Here is a 26,749-nt window from a genome sequence, read left to right as displayed (position 1 = left end):
TAGCCAGAGCTTCCATGAGGTTATTAGTATGGTAAACCTTGTATATAGAAAATAGAAATTGAATATCACTAGAGCTATCACACCCAAATCCCCCAATACCAGCCGGACTAGGATTTCCCTGAGAAGAACCATCAGTGTTGATTTTAAGAATGGCCGCCTCAGGAGGAGACCAATGCCCTTCACGATTAACACATTGAGAGTGTTGCCTAGCTCTATTCCCAAAGTAGTTGTGGGGGACCGAGGGAGTGCTTCCCTAAAGAGGAAAGGAAAGGCGTGAGTAAATACCAACATCTCTAAGATCAAAACCTCCACCAATGTCACATTTAGCTAGGAGTGTTTCATGAAGAGAATTGACAATTTTCCCCCACAGGTGCTTGATCTCAAACTGCACATCATGAAAGATCCTCCTATTCCACTCAAGCCAAACATGCCATAATATAAGGGAAGGGCCAATAGTACAAGCAACCTGAAGAAAAGAAGTCTTGGAAGGGGGATGGCCCAAAATTCAGACAAAGAGGAAACATGCCAGCACGTGCATCTCCACACACTCCACCAGAAGTGCCAAATTTGTTTGGCAAAGGGGCACTAGAAAAAAAGGTGAGAAACAATGTCTTCACTTTTTTGGCATAAAACGCATATGGAAGGCCCTTGGAAACCTCACTTGTAGAGATTCTCCCAAGTAAGACAATGATTGTAAACCAGAATCCAGAGGAAAAAGTTACACTTAGGCCATGAAAAACTATTCCAAACTTTCTTACACCAAGAGACCTCCACCTCATCAAAAAGTTGCTTCGTTAGCGCAAGGTACCCTAAAGAAACAAAATACTTACCAGAAGAAGCACCTCCCCAAGCCAAAACATTAGATTCCTGCAGAGAGCCACACTCCCTAGAAACCAATATCTGAGAAAGTTCCAACCGATCCCCCAGAGAGCCACCCGGCGGCCAATCAGAAGAATTCTTCCATCTGTAACCCACAACAAGGCCCAGGTTATAAGCCTCTTTATAATGAGCCACCTTATTCCATCCAGCAGAAAGGAAAAAATTACAAAGAGACTGCAAGTGTGGATGAGAGGATAAGAGAGGAGGATACCCATTCCAAGAATCACTCCAAAATGGAGCCTCAGTGCCTCTGTTACAGATCCAAATTAAACTTATCTTCACCAAGTGAGCACCAATCTTGAGGGTACTCCACACCATAGAGCCTCTTCTCTCAAGAGAAAACCTGGAAATATCTGAAGGTTCAACACCAGGTAAATACTTGTGTGACAAGATACGGGCCCAAAGCTGAGACTGACAAGAACACCTGCACCAATAGAGCTTGGTAGCAAGAGCTTGATTGCACAAGATAGCAGAATGAAGGCCGAGGCCTCCTTCCTTTTTTGGCCTGCAAACAGTATCCCAATTGATGAGGCTCTATTTGGTATGTTGCAAATTTCCACTCCAAAGAAATTGGCAAGAGAGAGCATCAAATTCGTTAAGAAAATACACCGGGGCAGCTTGAACCATGCTTTTGTATACGGGAAGGGCCTGAATCACAGATTGAAGGAGTGTAACCCTGCCAGCAGTAGAGAGCCACCTATGAGTCCAATGATTGACTTTTTGTCGAAGTTTGTGGAGCAAGCTTTGCCAGAAAAGCCTAGGCTATCTACCCACCACAATAGGGAACCCCAAGTAAGTCAGAGGGAGAGACTTAATCTGAAATCTCAGGATATTAGCAATCCTCCGCTGGATAGGCTCAAGAGTGTTGAAGAAAAAAATAGAGGACTTGTGGTCATTAATTTTCTGCTCAGAGGCAGCGAAATAAGTATCCAAGGTGAGCCGAAAGGCTTTAGCTTCCCAAATCCGAGCTCTCCGAACAAGGGCCGTATCATCAACAAACTGGAGGTGGGAAAGAGTGGGCAAACTATTTCCCCATTGCCATCCTTGAATCAGATTTTGGGAGACATTAAACTTGATAAGTCTACCAAGTCCCTAAGCCATAATGATAAAGAAATAAGGAGAGAGGGGATCTCCCTGGCGAAGACCTCTAGATGCCCCAAAAAGCTCCGACAGTTCACCATTAAGAAGGATAGAGAAGGAAGGAGTAGTAACACAACTAAGAACCCATCTAACCCATTCCTGACTAAAGCCAAACGCCAGAAGAACTTTTTGCAAGAAATCTCAATTAACTCTGTCATAAGCCTTAGCCATATCAAGCTTAATGAACATGGCACGTTCCCTGGAAGTACACATAGAGTGAATAGCTTCTAAAGCAATAACCACCCATCCAAAATTTGTTTTTTTGCCACAAAACCCCCTTGTTCCTCAGAGATAACCATGGGAAGCCAAACTTTAAGCCGCTTTGGTATGAGCTTAGTAATGATTTTATAGACCACATTACAAAGAGCAATGGGCCTAAAGAAATCTAGCTGATTAGTCTCTTCCTTTGGAATAAGGACTAAGAAAGTAGCATTCAAGGCCCAGAGCATTTCTTTGTTGGAATAGGACTCCTGAACTACATCCAAAAGGTCATGATTGATAATATCCCAAAAATCCTTGAAAGAATTCAATAGGGAAGCCATTAGGCCTTGGAGCTTTGCCTTTCCGCAAGTTGAAGATCACCCCCTCCAAGTCAGACATACTAATTGGCCTCATAAGAGAGTCATTCATCTCCCTGGTCACAATAGAGGGAATACAGGACAGGATTGTATTCTCCTCAATCTCTACTGGAGGTAAATCATCTGAAAAGAGAGCAGAGTTAAATTGAATAGCTTCCCTGGATTCAGCTTGAGAGGAGGTCAGACGTGTCCCATTAGAAGTAACAAGAGAAGAAAATGCAACTCCTATTATGTCGAGCCTGCACAAATTTATGGAAAAATGCGGTGTTCTTGTCCCCTTCCTGAAGCTAGTCAACTTGAGCCTTTTGTTTCCAATAAATTTCTTTTCTAAGATCCCACTCAGCTAAATCAATAGAAACTCGGGATTTTGCTATGCCAAGAGCTTCAGAAAAACCCAGATCTCGAATCTGCCTGGTAATAACCTCAAGACGATCCTGAGCCCTCTTCTTCATAATGTGGAGATTACCAAAACAATTCCCGTTCCAATGCTTCAACTTCCTTTTAACATATTGAAGTTTTTTAGAGAAGGAAAACATAGCAGTGCCATAGGTAGGGCCTCCCTGTCTCCACTAGTGAGCCATTAAGTCATGAAGAGAAGAGTCTCGAAGCCACATCAGCTGAAACCTAAAGGGAGGCTTCTTGGGAACATCAACATAACTAGCTGTGAGCTTAATAGGCCAGTGGTCAGAACCTCTCCAATCAAGAATTTCAAAAGAGAGAGAAAGAGAGCCACAATTCCAAAAGCAAGAAACAAGGAACCTGGCCAAGCGTTCTGAGATAGCATCATTTCAAACCCTTTGATTGTTCCAAGTAAAGAGCTCGTTGAGAGGTTTGACATCAGAGAGATGTAAAAGATCAATATTTTGTCGAAGAAGCTCAAAAGAAGGACCCAAGCGAGCCAATCCACCCCTCTTCTCCTCCAGACCGAGAACAAAGTTGAAATCTCCTACCACAATCCAAGGCAAGAAAGGATGATAGCGTTTGACATGCCTAATATGCTCCCAAAGCTTGAGCTTGCCAGGGAGATCAATAAGAGCATACACATTAGTAACAAGAATTATCTCCCTAGTTTCTAGAGAGGATGCAACCATTGAGAGAGCTGAGAGGCGAGAGACCTAGTAAAGTGGCGTAACTTTCCCAGGATCCCAGCAAATGACAAGACCACCAGAGCTCCCCAAAGCACCAACACACTGACATTGGCCAAGAAACCAAATTTTAGGAGCACATCTAAACATGGAGTCCACTGAAAGCTTGGTCTCTTGGATATAAAGGATATCTGGAGAATGATCAACCACCAGCTTGTGAATAGCTTTTTGTCTGGGGATGCTATTCAACCCCCTCACATTCCATGAGAGAATAATCATTGAGTAGAGTGGAGAAAATGCTCATCCAAGGTCCTGACCACCCCAGACTCTACCAGTAAATCTCCTATAAGTTTAATTTTTTTCTTGATCCTGCTTTCGCCCAACCCTTGAGGGAGTAGCAAAAGAGACTTTCTTAAATGGTCTTTGCATCAGGTCCAAAGCAAGAGAAGATCCCTTTCCTTTACCAGAGGCAAACACATCTTTAACCAAATATGCTAGAAGAACATCCTTTTTCTGTGGAGCAGGAGAAACCACAAGGGCACTAGACTCAGGGCCAAAAGAAGTCTCCGACATCTGTTGAGCTACAATATCCTAATTGCCACTAAGAATAGAACTCCTCTCCTCTGAGCCATTAGCTGCACACTGAGCCTCTGCAGGAATACCATCTTTTATGACCATGTTGTCAAGAACCTCAAAACGATTGAACCCTGAGTCCACTTGCCGATCTAGATGAGACCGCTTCCGACCCCGCCCCTTAGCACGGTTTCAAGTCGGGATAAAACCATCCTTATTAGGACCGGTAGTACTGGATGGCCCTTGCCCCTGACTTGAAGTGTTCATTTGAGCTTTCCCTTTACTTGTACTATCAGTCTGAACATTTCCTTTTCCAGTATTAACAGTTTGACCATTTCCCTTACCATCATTGGCCATCCTTGGGCCAGAGAACCCACTAGGGGTACCATTTCCTTTGGAGGCTTGAGGGCATTGGCGCTATAAATGAACATACGCGTGACAAATGCGGCAACGGAAGGGAATAGATTCATAGTCTAGTTGTTGGATCCAAGAAGAAGAGCCTAGGAAATTTTTTAAAGAATTTGGCAAAGGATTATTTAAATCAATTTCAACACAAATACGGGCATAAGAAATAACCTTTTTGTCCAGTGATTGATGTGCTATAGCAGTCGACTTTCCAAGCATAGCAACAATCTGTCGCAGGATATCCTCGCGCCAGAACTCCAAAAGAAGCCGAGGCAGGGGGACCCAAACATAAACCCTCGAAGGAAGATCCTCAGCAAAATTGAATCCCATATGCCAGTGTTTGACAAAAAGACCTACACATAAAAATGTGGGCCTCCCTCAAAGATCCGCTTTCGATCCGACATGCAAGAGAAATTCACCAAAAAGTAGCTATTACCAGCCAACATAATATCCATATCACCTTCCACTTGCCATGAACGACGAATCTAGGCTTCTAGGACCGACAAGGAAATCTGAATACCAAGAAACTTGCATATCAATGCATGTGTGGCCAAATAGTCCACATCTTCCATTACTGCTTCCGGAGGAATAACCAACACAGGCCAATCTTGACTACGCGAAAAACAACTATTAAGTTTATTTAACTTTTGGCGCTTGCTAACATAAAATGGCTCCTTCTCCTGTGACCTCGCCCCGGGGGAAGATACATCACAGCCAGAGGCTCCAACAAGAATGAGACTCTTGGAGACCCCGCTTGCGGCCATGAGAACCCAACAAACAAATGCTGAATCAAGATCTAAGCAATCTCAACTTTCTGCCAAAAAATATAAAAAATAACCTTGCTGTTGTGCCCTAGTCGCTCATTCACCCGCATATAGAGTTCCTTTGACCGCCTCCACAAATACTACTATAACGACTATCATTCAATATTGCTATATCAAAATCCAATGACGATTACTATTAAATACCACTACATAAAATTAGGGCATCAAAAAGCATTGAATCAATTAGAGCATCGATTACCATTGAATCATTTAGGGCTTCAATCTCCATTGGATCATTTAGGGCATTAGATACCATTGTATCAAATTAGGGCTTCAGATATCACAGAATCAATTAGGGCTTCAAATACCACTATATCATTCCTTTTTTTCCAATTGCTTAACTGTGGCAGTAACTCAAGATTAGAAAATATACTCATATTTATTATTCATATAAATGTAAGTCAATCCATAAATTTATCTCTCGCATCTAAGTGTAAAATAATTGTAATGAGAAAATGACTCAATTAATCTTACTTTCATTTTGCATATACATCATAAAAGTAAAAATACCTGTTTCTAGTAACCAATGGAATGTATAGCTTATCTGTGTCTATTGTATGTTCGACAATTTGGGGAGAGGTGAAACATTGTTAGGGGCCAACCTCGGACCTCAACTTTATCCCCACACAATCTCTAACGAGAAAGACCCTCCTTATTCGAAATAGACAGCGACCAACTTGTCATCAGCTAAGCAACTTGGTATCTAACCATACCCCTTGACTTGACAGTAGGAGATTACATTAAACGGAATCATGCATGAGCTATTAAATAATTTATATTAAAATGATAAACATTGATATGTCATAATAGATTGCTGTTTCATGTTATTGCAAATTCCTTTCTCTCACCTCATCACCCATTTCCTCGGCTATATAACCGAGTGAATTCGAGGTGTTCAAAATTCTTAGAACAACCGGTTCTTTCTGTTGATTCTTGACAGATAAAAGATCATTATATGTTTTCCATTTTATCACAAACTATGACTTGAAAGAATATGTTCTTTAAAACTAGCGGAGATATCATAAACTCTTATTTCCAAATTGTATAATTAAATCATGATTATTATTGCATCTTCAATAAATTTTATCTCCAAAGGTTCCATCTGATGATTATAACTACAATTTAGCTGTTATAGAAAATCAGAAGCCAGTAAGTAATGATATGAAATATACAACTATGCTTAGAACATGAATGATATATACTTCCAACTTTTTCACAACCTGTGATTTGAGTGATTATATTCTTTAAAACATGCAGAAATAAATACCATCCCGATCTTGAGGACTAGTAGCAATAATAATCTCTTAATGACATGGATACTTTACTATGCTTAATGGTAAGCTACTCCCTAGAGTTATTTAGTTATAAAAAAAAATCTTTAGCTGCAACTATGGGAATCGTTTTGCAATAATAAAGGGATATAACAATAATTGAGAATGGCTACCACATAACTTGATATAAATCCAAATCTCTCTGGAGTCTTGCTAAGCGATTTGTATTAACTCTTCTTCGTTTTGCTTGCAGGAAAATCCAATGTATAAATACTACTTAAATCTTCAGTAAGAATAGAACATGTACGACAGGCTGGATTAGGAAGGTGCTGCTATGAAATGAAAGGGATTTCGAATGGCCCTATAGAAGTTCAGCTGTGCATCGATGGTGAAGGATGCCGCATTTAACAGGGAAGAATATGATATTAAGAAGGAATTAGAAATGGGAGTTCTCCCTCTTTTTCTCATCCGAATCCCAATAAGAATAATGAGGGTCAAATGTTATGCGGAAGCGGTAATAATAATGGAAAAGAAAATGTTGCCAGCAAAAAGTCAGGTGAGTGAAATATATATATCTCTTCTCACGGCTTCCACATAATAAGAATAAAAATGTAACTTCTTGGCTCCCATCCGTTTCTCAAGATGTCCATTCGAATTCAAACATTAATTCGATTTAACATGCTAAATGTTAATTGGTCAAAAGCAAGGATATTTAAATAAAAAGCATGGAAAGAGAGTTGGAAGATTATAATTCAAAAATTATAATAATTCAAATGTTATTATAATTTGAGTATTATTATAATCTTATATGTACATGTAAACATCACTTTATTAAATTATTAAATTATATTGGTGCCAAATCATTTTTATATTATATGCACGTATATAAATATTTATTAAAATAATATGGTGAAAGATAAATTAAAATCCTTTGAGATATGTTTTATATTTTAACTCAATTATTTTATATTTCTCAATTTATTTATTTAAATAACTCATGCGGGTCCCACAGATGTATCTTGTTTTAAGTCGCTAGGTTTTCAACCCATCTGCCTAGTGATGGTGATGCTCCTGTGCCTAATTCTTATCTAACAATGCTTCCACCCATTTGGCATGTTTCTTGCAAGGAAGTTCGCCGTAGTTAAATTATATTATCATAATAAATTATTTAATCATAGATAATCAGAATGGTTAACCATCTTCTTAATTCCATGAATTTGTGACAAATGATCAACTAACTTGTTATCTTGATTTTGAAATTATAACGACTAACCATCTTACCATTTTCATAAGATCATAACAAATTAAGTGGCCAACTGACTTCATGTGAACCTCAACGGCTATATTTTAAATTAGGTCAAAAATTGGGATGTAACACAAATACTTGTAGTCAAAATAAGAATACCAAATTATCTACAAAGTTTGCACAAGAGTATAACAATTGGTGCTTCATTTCAAAGCTAGTTTCCATTTATATCAATAAGCAATGGTGGATGATGCATGAATCAGTGTACCTGTCCTGAATTTTCGAGTAATATTTGAAGGACCAATGATTGTTGGCTTGGCAACAAGCATTGGGTTGAATAGTTGTATGATATATCCATTTTATGGCTTACTGCTTTAGATGTAATTTAAAATCAGTGTTCCATGGGGGTTAATCAACCCCAAACTAGAAGTCTCAAAGATGCAGGCATAGGGACAAACTGCCCCCTTGTTACAAACTTACCACTGCTTTTGAGAGCAGATGGTTTCAAGATGCACTTTGTACCGAAGAAAGCTAGGGTACCGCACAATAGATAATAGACCATATTGATGTTTTTGCTTAATTGAAATTAACCTTTGCAATTTTTTTTTGAAAGTTTTATTGAGTTTTTTTTGGCACTTGTAAAAATTTAACAAAAGTAGGGAAGATAATAATTGAAGCGATTTAAGTTTGACAACATATGTATCTTCAATTGTCCTGCTTTCATCATTTTGCACTCGTCAGGATTCTTGGATTTGTTATTAATTACCTGAAGAATGAAATTTGGTCAGATATAATAAATATTTGGTGTTGGAGAGCATATATGAGCCATGGGGAAGATTTATATTTGTAATCATATAATATAATACACATTTCCCAACATATGTATGTCATTGTATGCACACCTATCTATATAATATTTGCAATTTTGCACTTCTGAACATCATCTCCAAATTTTGTCTCATAGTCTTGTGCTCCAAAATCAATCTTGCATCTCTTCATCCCTTTTTTGAGTCTCCATGGTACATAGATTTAAACAAAAAAAGAAGTCAATCTCTCATCTATTACCATAAAATAAAACACATTGTTTACATTACCTCCCACTCTTTACACCCTTCCCCTCTAAAAAACGTGATGCCCTCAATATTATTAAATTATAACTTTTGGTTAAGTGGCCGGCAATCAATGTTTTAATCGCTCGGGCCCACTCTTTATTTTATTTTCATTGTAACTTGTCGGCCTGTTAGTGTTTTTGTAATCCTTTGCGAACCTTCCTTGAAGTCCTTTATAAGGCCATCTTGTAGGTTGTTTTAGGCATGTCATTTGGATTTTCTTTGTACTATGAATTCCTGTTGGAATTCTCTATTCTTCGCCATTTCGGAAGTGAGTGATCTTCCCTACCTGACTATTCTGGTTTCGGTGGGATTCAACCCTCACTCTAATCCCTTCTCTGTAGTACTTGTTCGAATTTGGCAAATTAGAACACCATCTTATTTGGCAATATAATATTTTTTATTTCGGTGGCAAATTTTTATATCTTTGTGTTTGGTGTATGCATCTATATTTGGCAAATATTGGCTGCATTTACTGCATTATATTTGTTTTCATATTTGTTTCCACATTGTTGGCTCTCACCTCAAAGCCTTCTTCAAAGTAGAAGTACTTCTTCCAATCTGTCTAGTTTCCCAGTCGTACCACGTCACATCGCTTTCCCCCCTTTGGCATGATTTCTCCCTCCGTACTCCTCGTCACCATTTGCCCTCCGCTTCTATATATTGTACTACCTCCCTCCATCTACCGTACTACCTCTACTACCGCCATACTCCTCCATACACTTCCATATTCCATCTTCCATATTTCATACACTTCCATCTCCTCCATACTTCTTTTTTTGGCCTTGTCTTGCATTTTGTCATCGCAAAATGTTGGTAACAACACAACTTTTTCAAGCTAGTTTCGTGTTTCTCTAAGCTTGAATTTGATATTTAATTGCTTAATGTTGATCGATCGATCTATTTCAATTCGTATATCAAGTCTTTTACTGAAGGCCTTTGTCAAGTCTTTTTCGTTTTGTTTTCTATCGAGCCTTTGCTTATTTTTATAGCCTTCATCATCTGTTCTTTGCCTTTGAGTTTGCGTTTGTTGGTTTTTAGTCCTTTAGTTTTTCTCATGTCACGCCTTTCGCTTTTCTTTTCAATTCGGTCTAACCTAGAGTTCAATTGGAGTTGTTAGTCAAGAGATATGCCTGTTTTAGTGCCTCAAAAGTGGACCTTTTTGGTGCAACACCACGAATTAAAAATATGATGTTATATTTTTAATTTGACTTTCACTTTTTGATAAATATAACTTATATTCACTTTTTGTTATATTTTCAAGTTACTTTAACTTAAAATTTTTAACTTAAAGTGACTATAGTGCACTTTATGTTATAATTTTAATTTGAGTTACTTTTTAATTTTTCACTTTAAGTAACTATATAACTATATAGTTCCAGTTTAATTTTTGGTTTTTAAATCAAATGCTTATTTAAATATTACTTTTTAAATGATGTTTATATGCTATATTTTTAAATATGATAGATAACTATTGTTTATGACCCATCTAGTAACATTTTTATAAACTTAAGTGAATTAAATGATTTAAAGTCATCAAAAGTGGACATTTTATATGCAATTACATGTAAAATCCATCAAAAGTGGACATTTTACATGTCACTGCATATAAAGTTTATTTTGGCGGACCTTTTTGATGTCATTACATCAAAAGGCTATCATAAGTGGACCTTTTTGATGTCACTGCATCAAAAGTGAAAAGTTTTTATGCTTTTACATCTAAAATGTGAGATGTATTTTAAAACATGCATCCTCCTCCAAAATGCCCGATTTTGCTTGTATGCATATTTTACAACATGCATCCTCCTCCAAAAAGTGCGATTTTACTTGTATGCACATTTTAAAACATCTTCTTGAATCTAAAAGGTCTGATTTTGAAAAACTTAATGTTTTTACCCTCCAAAAACCCGATTTTGATCATAAGTGGAGATCTTCTTGATGGATTTACATGAAATCTTTTCCATTTGAGGCATTTTTGGTGGGCAATGAGTTTCTTTGTATTCAAAATGGGTTCAACAAGCTAAAAAACGTTTTTGGAGGCTCCAAACTAGGGCACGTTTTTGGAGAAATCAGCAAGCAAGTCCTTTTTTTATTCATGTTTTTGCTTCAAACCAAATTGATTTGGCTTTATTTGGTGTTTGCATGGCATGATGGTGCATAATTTAAGGTTTAAACTCCAGATCGATTTGTTCATGCACCATGGTGAAAAACGTTTTTTGCTAAAAACATCCCAAGCACATGCATTTTGAAAATGTTGGATTTGGATGAATCCTAGGGCACGTTTTGGTATCTTTCAACAACCTTTCCTTGTTTGCTGCCCTCTTCAATTCGAATTTGTAAAAAGTTGAAACATTCAAATGTTTTTGGAGAATTTTTCAACATTGGAGCATCTTTCGCCTTCATTTTTGGCACTTAATCTTCATGCAAGTGGACTCTTTCTTTCTTGCTATTTAATTCGTGCTTATCTTTCTAATTTTATGCATGTAATTGCTTGATGATTGCCATTTGTTGAAATCTTTTCCATAGAATGTGCATTTTTTCATTAAAAATGAAGATATTGTTCATTTTCATGTTTTTGGTTATTTCCTAAGTCCCAATTTCGAAATCGAGTGTTGAGATGTATTGCATATTGGCATGTTTGAGTCACTTTCCAAAGGTATGTTTTACTTTGTGTTTTTGTGTTTTTGTGTTTGCTTGCCGGTTTTCTTCACTTTGGAGAAGTCACAAGTTCTTCCCCAAGAACTACTTGTTGCTTCACTTCATGCGAAAGCATCATCATGTTCCACATTCCGTTTTTATGTCACAACACCTCAAATCTCATTCAACGAATGCGATTACATGTTTTCTATCTCATTCACCATCCGCACATGCATGTAATCTCATTTTTCGCTTCTATTTTCACTCATCTCATTTTTCACATCCATTCGCACGACACGATTACACGAAATGCCTTACGTGTAATTGCATCCAAAAGGTCTGATTTTGATTAAGAGTTACTTTTTGAAAAGTTAAAAAGATATCATTTTCATTTCCAATGTACTTTGACTTCCCCTTTTTACCAAAAGTGACTATAAAACTCATTATCCCTCTTCCTTTTTTCTTTTCAATTCCTCCATATGTGTTTGCACCTCCATGAGCAAATACATATTTTCGCTTCTTTCCATGCTTTCCATCTCATCCTCTATTCGCATTTACATGTGAAGTGCATCCTCCTCCCGCATTTGAATCTCATCTCACCTTTCATCTCTCATTACATGTCGCACTTACATGTACTCATTTTTCATGCAATAATGCCTTGAAGATGTCATGTCCCCACTCTAGCTCAGTCTAACAGAGACATGTGAGTCAGCTTATTATGGGGTCTTGTAGGCTGACAGGGTTGGATAGAGACCCAGTATGGTTATTCAGTGTTGGGGACTTGGTTTTCTGGTGGGTATTGATCAGTTGGGTGACGTTCCTTGTTTTTAGGAGGCAGTTCCTACATTTATGGGGTTCATTCCTACTTTTTAGGAGGTATGATCATGCCCAGGGCTGGGTTTCCATGAGATGAACCTTTGGGTTCAGTTTCAGAGGGATAAGGCTTGTTTCCTAAATTTTAGGAGCATCCCTAGATTTTAGGGATGAGACTGCCAGTGGATCCTTGATTTCCGACTTCAGTCACAGACAGGTGACAGGATGATTTTATGGTTTGTGATGTCAGTTGGACAGTTTGTGGCTATTTGAGTTATATTTTTAATATTTCCTAAGTTAGCGTTTAATATTTAAATAAGACTAAGTTAATAGCCATTTTGGAGTAATAAGGGAATTTTGGCCTCATCTGGATGCGTATCCCATGTTATGATAGCTCGTTGGAAAGGTTTTGAAATTCTCTAAATCTTCCTCTATGGTCTCAGGGCAATTCGGTGAGCGGATTTATTACTATGGTGGAAAAGGTCATTTTCTAGTGACATGGTCACTTTAAAATAAGATTTAATTCATTTTTATAGCCAACACCAATTGGGGGTCACTTAGGGTTCGAATTGCTTTGCAAGGGGTTATAAGGAGATGGGCGCCATTTCTCATGATTATGCATATTTTTCAAACACTTCTTTTCAAATTTGCTTTGCTTGAGCGATTTGCATTGTGACACGCAAACCCCAGGGTAATTGCTGGCTGGGACGTAACCCTCAGCAGCATTGGGTATTGGTTTGTTAGTAGTTTCAACAGTATTCAGGAGGAAGGTAGAAGCGACTTCAGCTTGGGCCTACAGTTGTTTTGTTGGGCATGTTCTTTGGCGTATGGGAGGTGAATTCTAGCAGCCGTACACTGCCATTTCTTGCAGTCGTACTCTGTCATTTGCTGCACTTGGATACATAGAATAATCGGTTACTCAGCAGCAGTTTCTTGCATCTTATCAGCCCGTTTTCATCAGCCAGTTGTGGCGTCATTGTCAGAGGAAATGTACTGGATCTTTTATTTGGCTCTATAATTCAAACATCTGCCTGGTACAATTTGTATCAACTCTGATTTTACTGGATATTGTTATTTATTTCAAACTCTTTTCTTGCCATTTGCTACTTCTCATTTCTATGTGGAATAACCATCAAAAACACAAAAACAAACAAACCCTTTTGCATTTCCGTGTAGTTCTACAAGAAAACATTAATAAACAGGAAAAAACAAAAAAACAAAAAATAAATCTACAACAGATTTGCAGCAGAGATCCATCAGGGATCTTTCAGTGTATCCCATGTTATGATAGGTCGTTGTAAAGGTCTTGAAATTCTCTAAATCTTCCTCTTTGGTCTCAGGGCAATTCGGTGAGCGGATTTATTACTATGGTGGAAAAGGTCATTTTCTAGTGACATGGTCACTTTAAAATAAGATTTAATTCATTTTTATAGCCAACGCCAATTGGGGGTCACTTTCGGGTTCGAATTGCTTTGCAAGGGGTTATAAGGAGATGGGCGCCATTTCTCATGATTATGCATATTTTTCAAACAGTTCTTTTCAGATTTGCTCTACTTGAGCGATTTGCATTCTGGGATGCAAACCCCAGGGTAATTGCTGGTTGGGACGTAACCCTCAGCAGCATTGGGTATTGGTTTGTCAGTAGTTTCAACAGTATTCAGGAGGAAGGTAGACGCCACTTCAGCTTGGGCCTACAGTTTGTTTTGTTGGGCATGTTCTTTGGCGTATGGAAGGTGAATTCTAGCAGCCGTACACTGCCATTTCGTGCAGCCGTACTTGCAGTCATACTCTATCATTTGCAGCTCTTGGATACATAGAAAAATCGGTTACTCAGCAGCAGAATCTTGCATCTTATTAGCCCGTTTTCATCAGCCAGTTGTGGCGTCATTGTTAGAGGAAATGTAATAGATCTTTTATTTGGCTCTTTAATTCAGAGATTTGCCTGGTACGATTTGTATCAACTCTGACTTTACTGCATATTGTTATTTATTTTCAAACTCTTTTCTTGCCATTTGTTACTTCTCATTTCTATGTGGAATAATCATCAAAAACACAAAAACAAACAAACTCTTCTGCATTTCCGTCTAGTTCTACAAGAAAACATTAATAAACAGGAAAAACAAAAATAAAATAAATCTACAGCAGATTTGCAGCAAAGATCCATCAGGGATCTTTCAGTGGTATTAGAGCTTACATCATGCCAGCCTGTAGGGTTTGTGAGAAATTGTCACAACAGATTTTGGCATCTGGGTATTGGATAAAAGTTTTTGATAAATCATTTCAGCATCTGGGTAGTCATTGGTTGGTGGATTGAATACAAATCTATGCATCCTGGTGGAGAAATACACAGATTCTACGAGCGCAGGAGAAACCAGTGGCAAGCAGAGGCCGCCAGAGATGCACAGATACCAGCTATGGGTGAGGCACAGGGTGCTGCTGGCGACGACATGCCTACAGAGGCAGAAGAAAGAGAGATGGTGCGGACCCTATTCACTACTCAGCCCAGGATCGCTCAGGCTCTAGACAGGTTACAGGATACCTTGGAGTGTTTGGAGATGGGTGGACACAGAGGCAGGCAAAGTAGATCAGTTTCAGTGGCTGGTAATCAACGCAGCCATCAGTACCATTCTTCAGTTGGGAGCTCCCTTCATTCCAGTAGGAGGCATGGCCATCGTACACCTACTATGAATAGGCCATTGCTTCCCTAATTCATACCAGGTGAACGGCCAGCGCAGGTGGAACCACCAAAAGTGGGGATTCAGGAGTCAGTTTTGACGGCCACAGCTGAGTGGAGAGCTCTACCTCCTGAGGTTAGGGACGTCTTCCCTCTTCCCCAATATTGTGCACAGCGTAGAGATACAACTAGGTTCAGGGGAGATCGTGGTAATAGACTACCACAACAGCAGCAGAATTATGACCTCAATAGAGCTACTGGGAAGATTACATTGGCCCCATATAATGGCTCAGGAGACACTAGTGCACGAGCTCGGGTCCACAAGCTGGACATATACCTTTCATTGAGGCCCATGCCTAAGCGTGAGGCTATTCAGTTTGCTGTGTTGCATTTAGAGGGGATTGCCTATGATTGGTGGCACTATGGATTGGTCACCCAGGATCACGCCTTAGTTCACTCCTATGCTGAGTTCACCGAGTGACTCATTGCACGATTTGACCGTAAGGATATAGAACTTTATTACAAGGAGTTGGCTCACCTTAAACAAACTGGTCATGCAGAAGCCTATATTAATGAGTTCCAGCATATTGTAGTTATGGTATCAGATATGACCCAGAAACGTAGTGTGATGTTGTTCATTGAGGGTTTGCAGGATAGACTAAAAGGATTGGTACGTGCTTTCCAACCAGCTACTCTTAAGGAGGCTATTGATGTGACATTGAGATTGGATACTGTTTCCACTTCTTATCAAGCAGATAAGAAACCATTTAGAGATTCACGGCCTACACAGAAGGCCAATACGACATAGAACAAAGGAGGGACCTCATCTAAAACTCCTTGGATGAATCAGGAGACGAGGAATGAATTGAGGAGGAAAAAGTTGTGTTTTTCCTGCAAAGAACCATGGGAACCAGGACACCGTTGCATGGGTAAAGGAAAGGTTCATTTGATTGAGGTGACTTCTGAGTTAGGAGATGAGGAGGTTCCTGATACTGATATTGAGGATAATACGGAGGATGTTGATCATTTTCCGACACAGTTGGAGTTAGACACTGCTGAGCCTGTGGCATTAGCTAAAGTAGCTATGGCTACCCTCTCCAGTTATCCTAAGTTTCATGCCTTCCGGTTGAAAGGTACACTTAAGGGTAAGCGGATCACCAGTTTGGTAGACACAGGTGCTACACATAACTTTATTGATCAAAAATTAGTTGAGAGGCGTGGCTTACAGTACGAGGAGTTTGGTGGTTTTGGAGTGAAGGTGGCTGATGGTGCCATTTTGGGTTGTACCAAGCGGATTCCACAGCTTAGTATTCAGATGGGACATTATACTTTGACTGATGACTTCTATGTGCTTCCCATAGAAGATTATGACGTGGTTTTGGGCATGCAGCGGTTATAGGGTATTGGGCGTTACATTATTGATCACCACCGTATGCAGTTAAAATTTCTTTCTGGCGGGCAGAAGGTGATTTTGAGGGCAGCATCAGATGGTGGACCCAGGGAGGTACTTAGCATAATGGAGAGTCAGTCTCTATTTGCTAAGCTTTCCAATTGTGAGTTTGGATTGGGGGAGGTGTTATATTTGGGTCATGTGATCAGTGCTGAGGGGGTGAAGGTGCATGAAGAGAAGATTCAGACGATTCAGAATTGGCCTGTCCCTCGGAACATTACTGAGTTACGAGGTTTCCTTGGATTGTGTGCTTATTATAGAAGATTTGTGAAGGGTTTCTCATAGCTGGCAGCACCTTTGACAGATCTCACAAAGAAAGGATCGTTCAGATGGACAAAACAAGCACAGGGGGTCTTTGATAGACTCAAGGAGGTTATGAGTACTTGCCGCGTTTTGGCACTACTTGATTTCTCGCAGCCATTTGTCCTGGAGTGTGATGCATCGGGCTTGGGTATAGGAACGGTGTTGATGCAGAATAGACACCCCATTGCCTATGAGAGCAGGAAGTTGCAAAACAATGAAAAGTTGTACTCTACCTATGATAAGGAAATGTTGGTTATTATGCATGCGTTAGCCAAGTTCAGACAGTATCTTGTTGGCAGTAAATTTGTGGTGAGAACAGACCATAACAGTCTGAAGTATTTCCTAAATCAAACAGAGCTCAATGATCGACAACAAAAATGGGTTAACAAAATTCAGGCTTATGACTTTGATATCGAATTCATAAAGGGGAAGAATAATAATGTGGCTGATGCACTTTCTAGGAAACCTTCATTGGCTGCCCTATGTTCATTGAGTGAGATTTCAGCAGATTGGAAGGCTCAACTTTTAGTTGAATACTCCAAAGATCAGCATGCTTGTGAGATTATGGAGGGATTGATAGTTGATGACAAATACAGTGTGGTAGATGATATTATCTACTATAAAGACAGGGTTTACCTTGTTCCGGGTTCTCAGTTGAAGGAACAAATTTTGCATGCTCTCCATGATATTCCTACAGCTGGACACCCAGGATATGGTAAGACTTACAGGGCGGTACGTGAGAGATTCTCTTGGAAGGGTTTCAAAGATGATGTTTTACGCCATGTCCGTGAGTGTATGACTTGTCAGCAGAACAAGTCGGAGCATACCTACCCAGCGGGATTATTGCAGCCCTTGCCTATACCGGAACAGAAGTGGACAGGGATCTCCATGGATTTCATTACAGGTCTTCCTCGGGTTCAGGGGAAAGATTGCATCTATGTTGTTGTGGATAGGCTAACGAAGTATGCCCACTTCTTTCCCATTGCATTAGATTTTACAGCATCGCAGGTGGCTGAGTTGTTCTTCAGGGAGGTGTTTAGACTTCATGGTCTTCCAAAGACAATTGTGAGTGACAGGGACAGCAGACTCATGAGTTCCTTTTGGCAGGAACTTTTTACACTAGCTGGTACTTTGTTAACACCTAGTACTAGTTACCACACTCAAACGGATGGGCAGACAGAAATAGTTAACAAATGGGTTGAGGGATATTTGTGTAATTATGTGTCAGGGCAGCAAAAAGCATGGGTGCGTTGGCTGCATTTGGGCGACTATTGTTATAATACTACGCATCATATGTCCATTTGCATGACGCCTTTCAAAGCTCTCTATGGATATGAGGCATTATCTTTCACTGATTTGGCATTTGGTGACAGTAGAGTTCCCTTGGCTCAAGATTGGTTACAAGAGAACCAGGATGTCATGAGATCTCTTAGGGAGAATTTACAGCGGGCCCAAAATCAACAAAAGATGTACACTGACAGGCACAGGATTGAGAGGGCATTTGAGGTGGATGATATGGTCTTTCTTCGTTTACAACCATATCGGCAGAGCACCCTAAAAAGGGGGGGAGCTGAGAAGCTCAAACCACGCTTTTATGGTTCATACAGGATACTCAAGCGAGTGGGAGAGGTTGCATATGAGGTTGAGTTACCACATGGCAGCAAAGTTCATAATGTATTTCATGTATCTTGCCTGAAAAAGGCCCTTGGACAACATATTATAGTTTCACCCGAATTACCTCCTATGGATGAGGAAGGTAAATTGATTTTGGTCCCTGATGAGATTCTTGAGGTGAGGGAATGACAGCTGAGAAGCCGGGTGATTCGAGATTATTTGGTTCGATGGAGAGATCTTCCCATAGAGGATGCCACCTGGGAGGGTGAGAGCATTTTACAGCATCCTGCATTACAGTTGCTTGTGGGCAAGCATCTCCGAGAGGGGAGGACTGTCATGTCCCCAGTCTAGCTCAGTCTAACAGAGACATGTGAGTCAGCTTATTATGGGGTCTTGTAGGCTGACAGGGTTGGATAGAGACCCAGTATGGTTATTCAGTGTTGGGGACTTGGTTTTCTGGTGGGTATTGATCAGTTGGGTGATGTTCCTTGTTTTTAGGAGGCAGTTCTTACATTTATGGGGTTCATTCCTACTTTTTAGGAGGTATGATCATGCCCAGGGCTGGGTTTCCATGAGATGACCCTTTGGGTTCAATTTCAGAGGGATAGGGCTTGTTTCCTAAATTTTAGGAGCATCCCTAGATTTTAGGGATGAGACTGCCAGTGGATCCTTGATTTCCGACTTCAGTCACAGATAGGTGACAGGATGATTTTATGGTTTGTGATGTCAGTTGGGCAGTTTGTGGTTATTTGGGTTATATTTTTAATATTTCCTAAGTTAGCGTTTAATATTTAAATAAGGCCAAGTTAATAGCCATTTTGGAGTAATAAGGGAATTTTGGCCTCATCTAGATGCGTATTCCATGTTATGATAGCTCGTTGGAAAGGTCTTTAAATTCTCTAAATCTTCCTCTTTGGTCTCAGGGCAATTCAACGAGCGGATTTATTACTATGGTGGAAAATGTTATTTTCTAGCCACATGGTCACTTTAAAATAAGATTTAATTCATTTTTATAGCCAATGCCAATTGGGGGTCACTTTAGGGTTCGAATTGCTTTGCAAGGGGTTATAAGGAGATGGGCGCCATTTCTCATGATTATGCATATTTTTCAAACACTTCTTTTCAGATTTGCTCTGCTTGAGCGATTTGCATTCTGGGACGCAAACCCCAGGGTAATTGCTGGCTAGGACGTAACCCTCAGCAGCATTGGGTATTGGTTTGTGAGTAGTTTCAATAGTATTCAGGAGGAAGGTAGACGCCACTTCAGCTTGGGCCTACAGTTTGTTTTTTTGGGCATGTTCTTTGGCGTATGGGAGGTGAATTCTAGCAGCCGTACATTGCCATTTCTTGCAGCCGTACTCTGTCATTTGCAGCACTTGGATACATAGAAAAATCAGTTACTCAGCAACAGAATCTTGCATCTTATCAGCCCGTTTTCATCAGCTAGTTATGGCGTCATTGTTAGAGGAAATGTACTGGATCTTTTATTTGGCTCTTTAATTCAGAGATCTGCCTGGTACAATTTGTATCAACTCTGACTTTAGTGCATATTGTTATTTATTTTCAGACTCTTTTCTTGCCATTTGTTACTTCTCATTTCTATGTGGAATAATCATCGAAAACACAAAAACAAACAAACTCTTTTGCGTTTCCGTCTAGTTCTACAAGAAAACATTAATAAACAGGAAAAACAAAAATAAAATAAATCTACAACAAATTCGCAGCAGAGATCCATCAGGGATCTTTCAGAAGACCCTAAGTCACTTGTGAAATCAACAATCTTCATTTGCATGCATTACCTTGCGTTTCCATCTTCACAGTTTCTCATTTCATTCCATCTTCCATATTTTCCACCTTCATAACATTTTATTCCACTTTCCCGTCATTTCATTTCCATCCATTGCATATGCATATGATTTTTGAGATCATTTTGCTGGACCTACCAAGTCTCCAATTTGTTTCCAAATCTTTGTTGATCACAAATGAACTTGTATGGTGATTCCATCTAATGATGTATTTATGTTTTGAGATTTTTGTGTTGTAGTACAAGCACAAGAAATGTCCTCACCGTCCAAATCCAAAGGCAAAATGAAATATCAATATGATGAAGAATTGGCTCATGCAGGTCTTTCATCAGTCATGTGGATGTGGCTGATTTTTTACGGAGAGTTGAAGCTGTAGCTAGTCATGAAATGAAGCGCATCAAGAGAAGTAACATTCACCTGGTATCTACATTTCTTATAGTGGCCATAGAACTTGATTTTGTTTTCAGATGTGCACGGTGGTTTACTCCAAAGACAAAGACTATTAAAGACACTGACAACAAGGTTATTATTAACCTTGATCCTGAAGTCATTGAACAAATCTTCAAAGTTCCACATAAAGAAGAATGTGCAGATTTGACCAAAGAATCATCTTTAGCAGCTGGAATTGAAAGATCCCTGATGGATCTCTATTGCAAATCTGTTGTAGATTTTTTTTATTTTTATTTTTTCCTGTTTATTAATGTTTTCTTGTAGAACTCGACAGAAATGCAGAAGAGTTTGTTTGTTTTTGTGTTTTTGATGATTATTTCACATAGAAATGAGAAGTAACAGATGGCAAGAAAAGAGTCTGAAAATAAATAACAATATGCAGTAAAGTCAGAGTTGATACAAATCGTACCAGGCAGATCTCTGAATTATAGAGCCAAATAAAAGATCTAGTACATTTCCTCTAACAATGACGCCACAACTGGCTGATGAAAATGGCCGATAAGATGCAAGATTCTGCTGCTGAGTAATCGATTTTTCTACGTATCCAAGTGCTGCAAATGACAAAGTACGGCTGCAAGAAATGGCAGTGTATGGCTGCTAGAATTCACCTCGCATACGCCAAAGAACATGCCCAACAAAACAAACTGTAGGCCCAAGCTGAAGTGGCGTCTACCTTCCTCCTGAATACTGTTGAAACTACTGACAAACCAATACCCAATGCTGTTGAGGGTTACGTCCCAGCCAGCAATTACCTTGGGGTTTGCATCTCAGAATGCAAATCGCTCAAGCAGAGCAAATCTGAAAAGAAGTGTTTGAAAAATATGCATAATCATGAGAAATGGCGCCCATCTCCTTATAACCCCTTGCAAAGCAATTCGAACCCTAAAGTGACCCCCAATTGGCGTTGGCTATAAAAATGAATTAAATCTTATTTTAAAGTGACCATGTCACTAGAAAATGACCTTTTCCATCATAGTAATAAATCCGCTCATCGAATTGCCATGAGACCAAAGAGGAAGATTTAGAGAATTTCAAGACCTTTCCAATGAGCTATCATAACATGGGATACGCATCCAGATGAGGCCAAAATTCCCTTATTACTCCAAAATGGCTATTAACTTAGCCTTATTTAAATATTAAACGCTAACTTAGGAAATATTAAAAATATAACCCAAATAGCCATAAACTGCCAAACTGACATCACAAACCATAAAATCATCCTGTCACCTGTCTGTGACTGAAGTCGGAAATCAAGGATCCACTGGCAGTCTCATTCCTAAAATCTAGGGATGCTCCTAAAATTTAGGAAACAAGCCCTATCCCTCTGAAACTGAACCCAAAGGGTCATCTCATGGAAACCAAGCCCTAGGCATGATCATACCTCCTAAAAAGTAGGAATGAACCCCATAAATGTAGGAACTGCCTCCTAAAAACAAGGAACGTCACCCAACTGATCAATACCCACCAGAAAACCAAGTCCCCAACACTGAATAACCATACTGGGTCTCTATCCAACCCTGTCAGCCTACAAGACCCCATAATAAGTTGACTCACATGTCTCTGTTAGACTGAGCTAGAGTGGGGCATGACAGGAATGGGCAAAAAGGTGATTATCAGAAGTATGTCAACCTATATCGGTTAGACGATAAAAGAAACAACTTCTCCAAATGGCCAAACATTGTTCATCAGTCTAGCTTCAAGCAAATATAAGGATCTCATTATCCTTCTCAGCAAAATTTGTGGCCTTAAAGATTCTATTAATTTCAAGCCATGGATGTATAAGTTCATGTTTCAAATCATGGAAAATGAGGAACACACCTTTTGGGGAGAGCTCATTAGCACTGCACTTTGCCAATAGATATGCAACGTGGGAAGTTCGGTACCTTTCTACATGAATTTTTACCTTGTTTACATTGCTGCTGCTATGAGTTCTTTCTTTGGTCTTTCAACCAAGGGAGATTGTCTTCAGGTTCCTGTTTGGGATTACTATGACCAAATCACTTTGGCAAATAGTAAATTTCATTATAGAAGACTGCAAGATGCCTTCTTTGGGCATTTCCAGTGCTTGTTCAATAAACATTTATTTGTCAAAAGGGTATCTAATGCAGCATGGGAGAAGGTGAACCAATACAATTGTATTTTTATTCAGTTTCTCACTTTCATATACTTGAGAGTTGGATATTTCAAAGGTGAGCCATATACCTTACCTAGGTATGCTACAGATCGAATTATTTTGATGGAGCTAGCTAGACAGCTCATGGATGTGCAAAGTGATTAACGTGCTATGCATAGGCCTGGTTTCGACATTACCTCAGCTAAATTTTGGCTATTGGCAACTATTCGATCATTTCTGTGCCTAAAGCAGGAAACATGGAACCAAAGTTGCAGTTGATCACCTTGAAGAAGTTCAAGGCCAGATTTAACTTTGACTACCGAGAGATGAACTCTTAAATGAAAAGAGCTTACACTCATATTCATCGCATCGAAAACATTTGGATTGATATGAGAACAAAGCTTGACATAATGATAATGGACTACTGTAGATTAACCCTGCAATAGATAATCAATCTTAACATGTTGGAGATCCCTTTAGATTTCCAAGTTTAAGATGATGGCGACATCCTTGATCTGGAATATCATCAAGCCGACTTTGATAAGGAGTGCTCTTTTCCTATTTAGTGGTAACAAAAGGAAGGTACATCTATCATGGATAGATTTCAATCAATTTTAGCAAACACCAACAAATGGTTAAAAAATAAAGGCCTTAAAAGAGTAAATCTTAAGATGGGCTTGGATTGTGGAAGTTTTGGTCCTCCTAGCAGGAAGTCATAGCTAGAAATCACAGGAAAAGATGGTGCTTCATCTTCTGATGCTAAGGGTTCTCTCAAATTCAAATTGAAGGGCGAAAAAGGAGCTAAATCATCTCAAATCTCTAAACCAATTCAAGAATTAGTGAAAGAATCAGAAGAAGAATTGGAAGCAGCATTTGGTAAAGAAGATTCAGATGAAGAGGGGGAATCATGATGATATCTCCTCCAAAGCCTGCACATCTAAGAATCATGATCATACTTGTGATGGATGAAATGGAGATATGATTTTTAGATGTCGATGGTTCTTAGAACTTGAAGGAAATCCTTGATGATTGGGATGAAATGGTAAAATTTGATCTGGATGCTATGGTCTCATGTTACATTCTTCCGTTATGTGAAATGTTCTTCAAATTTCAAGGATTCATTGGTTACAAAGAGGAAACATTGAGGAAGCTGATCACAAAGTTCGAGGTGGCCTTTGGAGATTGTCAAGCAGTTGAAACAAGTGTTTCTTATGATTTGGAATAGATGGGATGCCATGTTACTGATGAATCTGGTAATTTTATTGCAGTAGAGAGAGTAAACTCAAAATATACAATCAGGATCAATGCTGATGTAGATTCTGAAGACTTTGTTCACATACAATGAACAAGTTTGTCTTGTTTAAATCCTTGACAAAACACTTGTTAGATACTACGATAACAAATTCCAAAGTTGTGCAATCAACATATGCAAATGCAATAAGAGTAGAAGCCATATCGAAGACCATGGAAATTGTTGATCTTCCCACACTGCATGACATCATTGTCAAATTTAAGGCACTGAGAAACAATCTCTAAGATTGTTGTTTTGTTTTTATTTCATGTTAGTAGTTGTAAATGATGCATTACATGAAAAAGAGTAATTACATGTAATGCGAGTTACATGTATGTAAAAGGATGCAATGCGAGTTGCAAGTAACCTTTTATTTTCTCCTATAGTTAGACTAGGTCAAAGTTGGTTGAGTTGATCTCACTTTTTCCTCCACCTTTTTCTCAACTCCTGTGTCTATATAAAGGAGTGCCCCCTCATTATATTGTAGAATCATCATTATCTTTATGCAAGAGAGCTCTGGAGAAATTGTGCCAATAGAACTTTGTTTGTGTAAGCATTATTTTGAGAGAAAGTGAATACAAAGAAGCATTTGAGTCTTAACTTTGATTAAGTGAGATTGTTGCTTGAATGAGTTATAAGCTTTGTCTATAATTCATCTAAGTTATCTTTGATTCATGTTATCTTGTGTTGTTGATAATTGTATCTTGTGAATTGAATAGAAAAAGAGTTAAGAAGCAATTGGAGCCAGAGCTTTGACTAGGAGCAATTGTGGAAATGTATAGCTAGAAGCTTTGTTTGGAGCTTATATTTTCTTCTTAATTTGCAAAATAGTTACTTCTAATTTTAGGAGTCTTTGTAACCTAATTGTAAAGCTTTTCCATATAGAAGTTCGATTGGACTTAGAGCCAAACCGGTACATTTCTAGCTAGCCTTTGAGTTAGTGAAGGTTTATCAGTGTCACTGTTTCTAGCTCTTGATAGAAGTATAGTTAGAGATTCACCGTGCCTATTACTCGCTCCACGAGTAAGTGGATTCTTTCTTGAAAGATAAGAGGAAAGGACATTGGTAACACCCATTTTACAAAATCTCTCGATTTCTTGCTTACCTTGAGTTGATTCAAGGCTGAGAAGGGGGAGCCTTCCCTTTATGGTAGGAGAGACTCTATCTCACACGTTGTGGCTGGTCATCCTATTTTGCAATTGGATTTTTGCCCAAAACTGTTGATTGCAAAATATCCACCCAACAGGCCTCTTACCAACCATTGTACTGAGGTCCTCGCCACCATACATACACCACCGTCCATATATCTCTCCATACCCACAAAAATCTGTTGTACGGTTCTATCTCCATCGCATTCCTCTCTATGTGCGGACAAGAACCATTACACAGAAACAAGTAAAGTTGGAGTCCTATCCAATATACTCAAGTATAAAATCTTAGGGAAGAGTTGGGAAAGAAGACACCACTAGAGGTCTATTGGTGCTAAGTAATCTTGAAGTAGGTCTCAACCGTTTGAATGAAACCTGGAGTTTGTAGACCCCTTCTGCATGTTGCTTCAGGTAATATCTTGTCATTATTATTTTTCTTTGAATTTTGTGCCTAATCATGCTTCCGCTCCATTGTAATTGAGGCTACTCTGGTTTTCAACTAAGCCACTTCTCACTTGGATGCATCAATAGTTGCAGCTTAGGTTCCAATAAATTGAGTGTCCTAAGCTGTTTGTTTTTAAAATCGAGTACTTTGCTGTCTTATTTCCTTCCACAATGCACCATAAGCAACGACAAATTTGATTACTTCTTCAAATGCTCCATATTGCTCTTACAAAGTGCTTTACAACATGAGACATTACTACTTAAAATGATTCTCTATGGTTTGTGTACTTGAACCTAGAACAATAGGATGATAGCAACCATAGCTTTTTCATCTTTGGTATATTCTTTTCTAGCAAAGCTTGGTTCATGACACTTCCTAGAAACTTGAACTGGCATTCTTCTTCTACAAACTTCTTAAGATGGACTTCCTCCTCTGAGTTTAGTAGAGAATGTGAAAAATCTCCATTTCAGAACATGTTGGCTGCAAAATACCCATAGGTTTCGCAAGATCCTGCCAAGGAAATTACATCAGAGAAGAATATCTCAGGTGACAAGGCCTTCTTGGCCCACATGTGTTAATTGAGTGGAAGGACATAATATTTTCTTAGACTGTTTGACACTGCATTTATTGGAGTAACATTGTTGAATCTGCTATAAGTATAGGTAATGTATGATTGGATCTCATAGAAGGAATGTCCATTGGGTTTGTAGGAGCACCTACTTCATTGAGCCACTCGCTCCGTGTTAGGTTTACCTCGTCAAGTTCTTCAGACTCACTATCTTCTTCTTAAATCCTCCTCTTTTGGTTTTGTTCTTTTTCATTTGTTCAACTTTATTTTGGCTTTAAAATTTGTGAACAATGTTCCTAGTGACTCCCATCTAATGATAAAGAGCCAA

At 39.0% G+C, this 26,749-nt stretch overlaps 1 protein-coding gene across 4 annotated transcripts in view; it reads left to right on the top strand.

Annotated features, from left to right (window-relative positions):
• The window catches only part of LOC149578089 (potassium transporter 10-like), a 165,529-nt gene that overhangs the window by 76,149 nt on the left and 62,631 nt on the right, over positions 1-26,749 (top strand). The window lies entirely within an intron of this gene.

Source organism: Cupressus sempervirens, chromosome 1, assembly GCF_028749045.1.
Source record: "Cupressus sempervirens isolate cs-2001-9-10 chromosome 1, ASM2874904v1, whole genome shotgun sequence".
In the NCBI taxonomy this organism is placed as follows: Eukaryota; Viridiplantae; Streptophyta; class Pinopsida; order Cupressales; family Cupressaceae; genus Cupressus; species Cupressus sempervirens.
The sequence above is the reverse complement of the archived record's forward strand: the minus strand, read 5'-3'. Positions and strand labels throughout refer to the sequence as shown.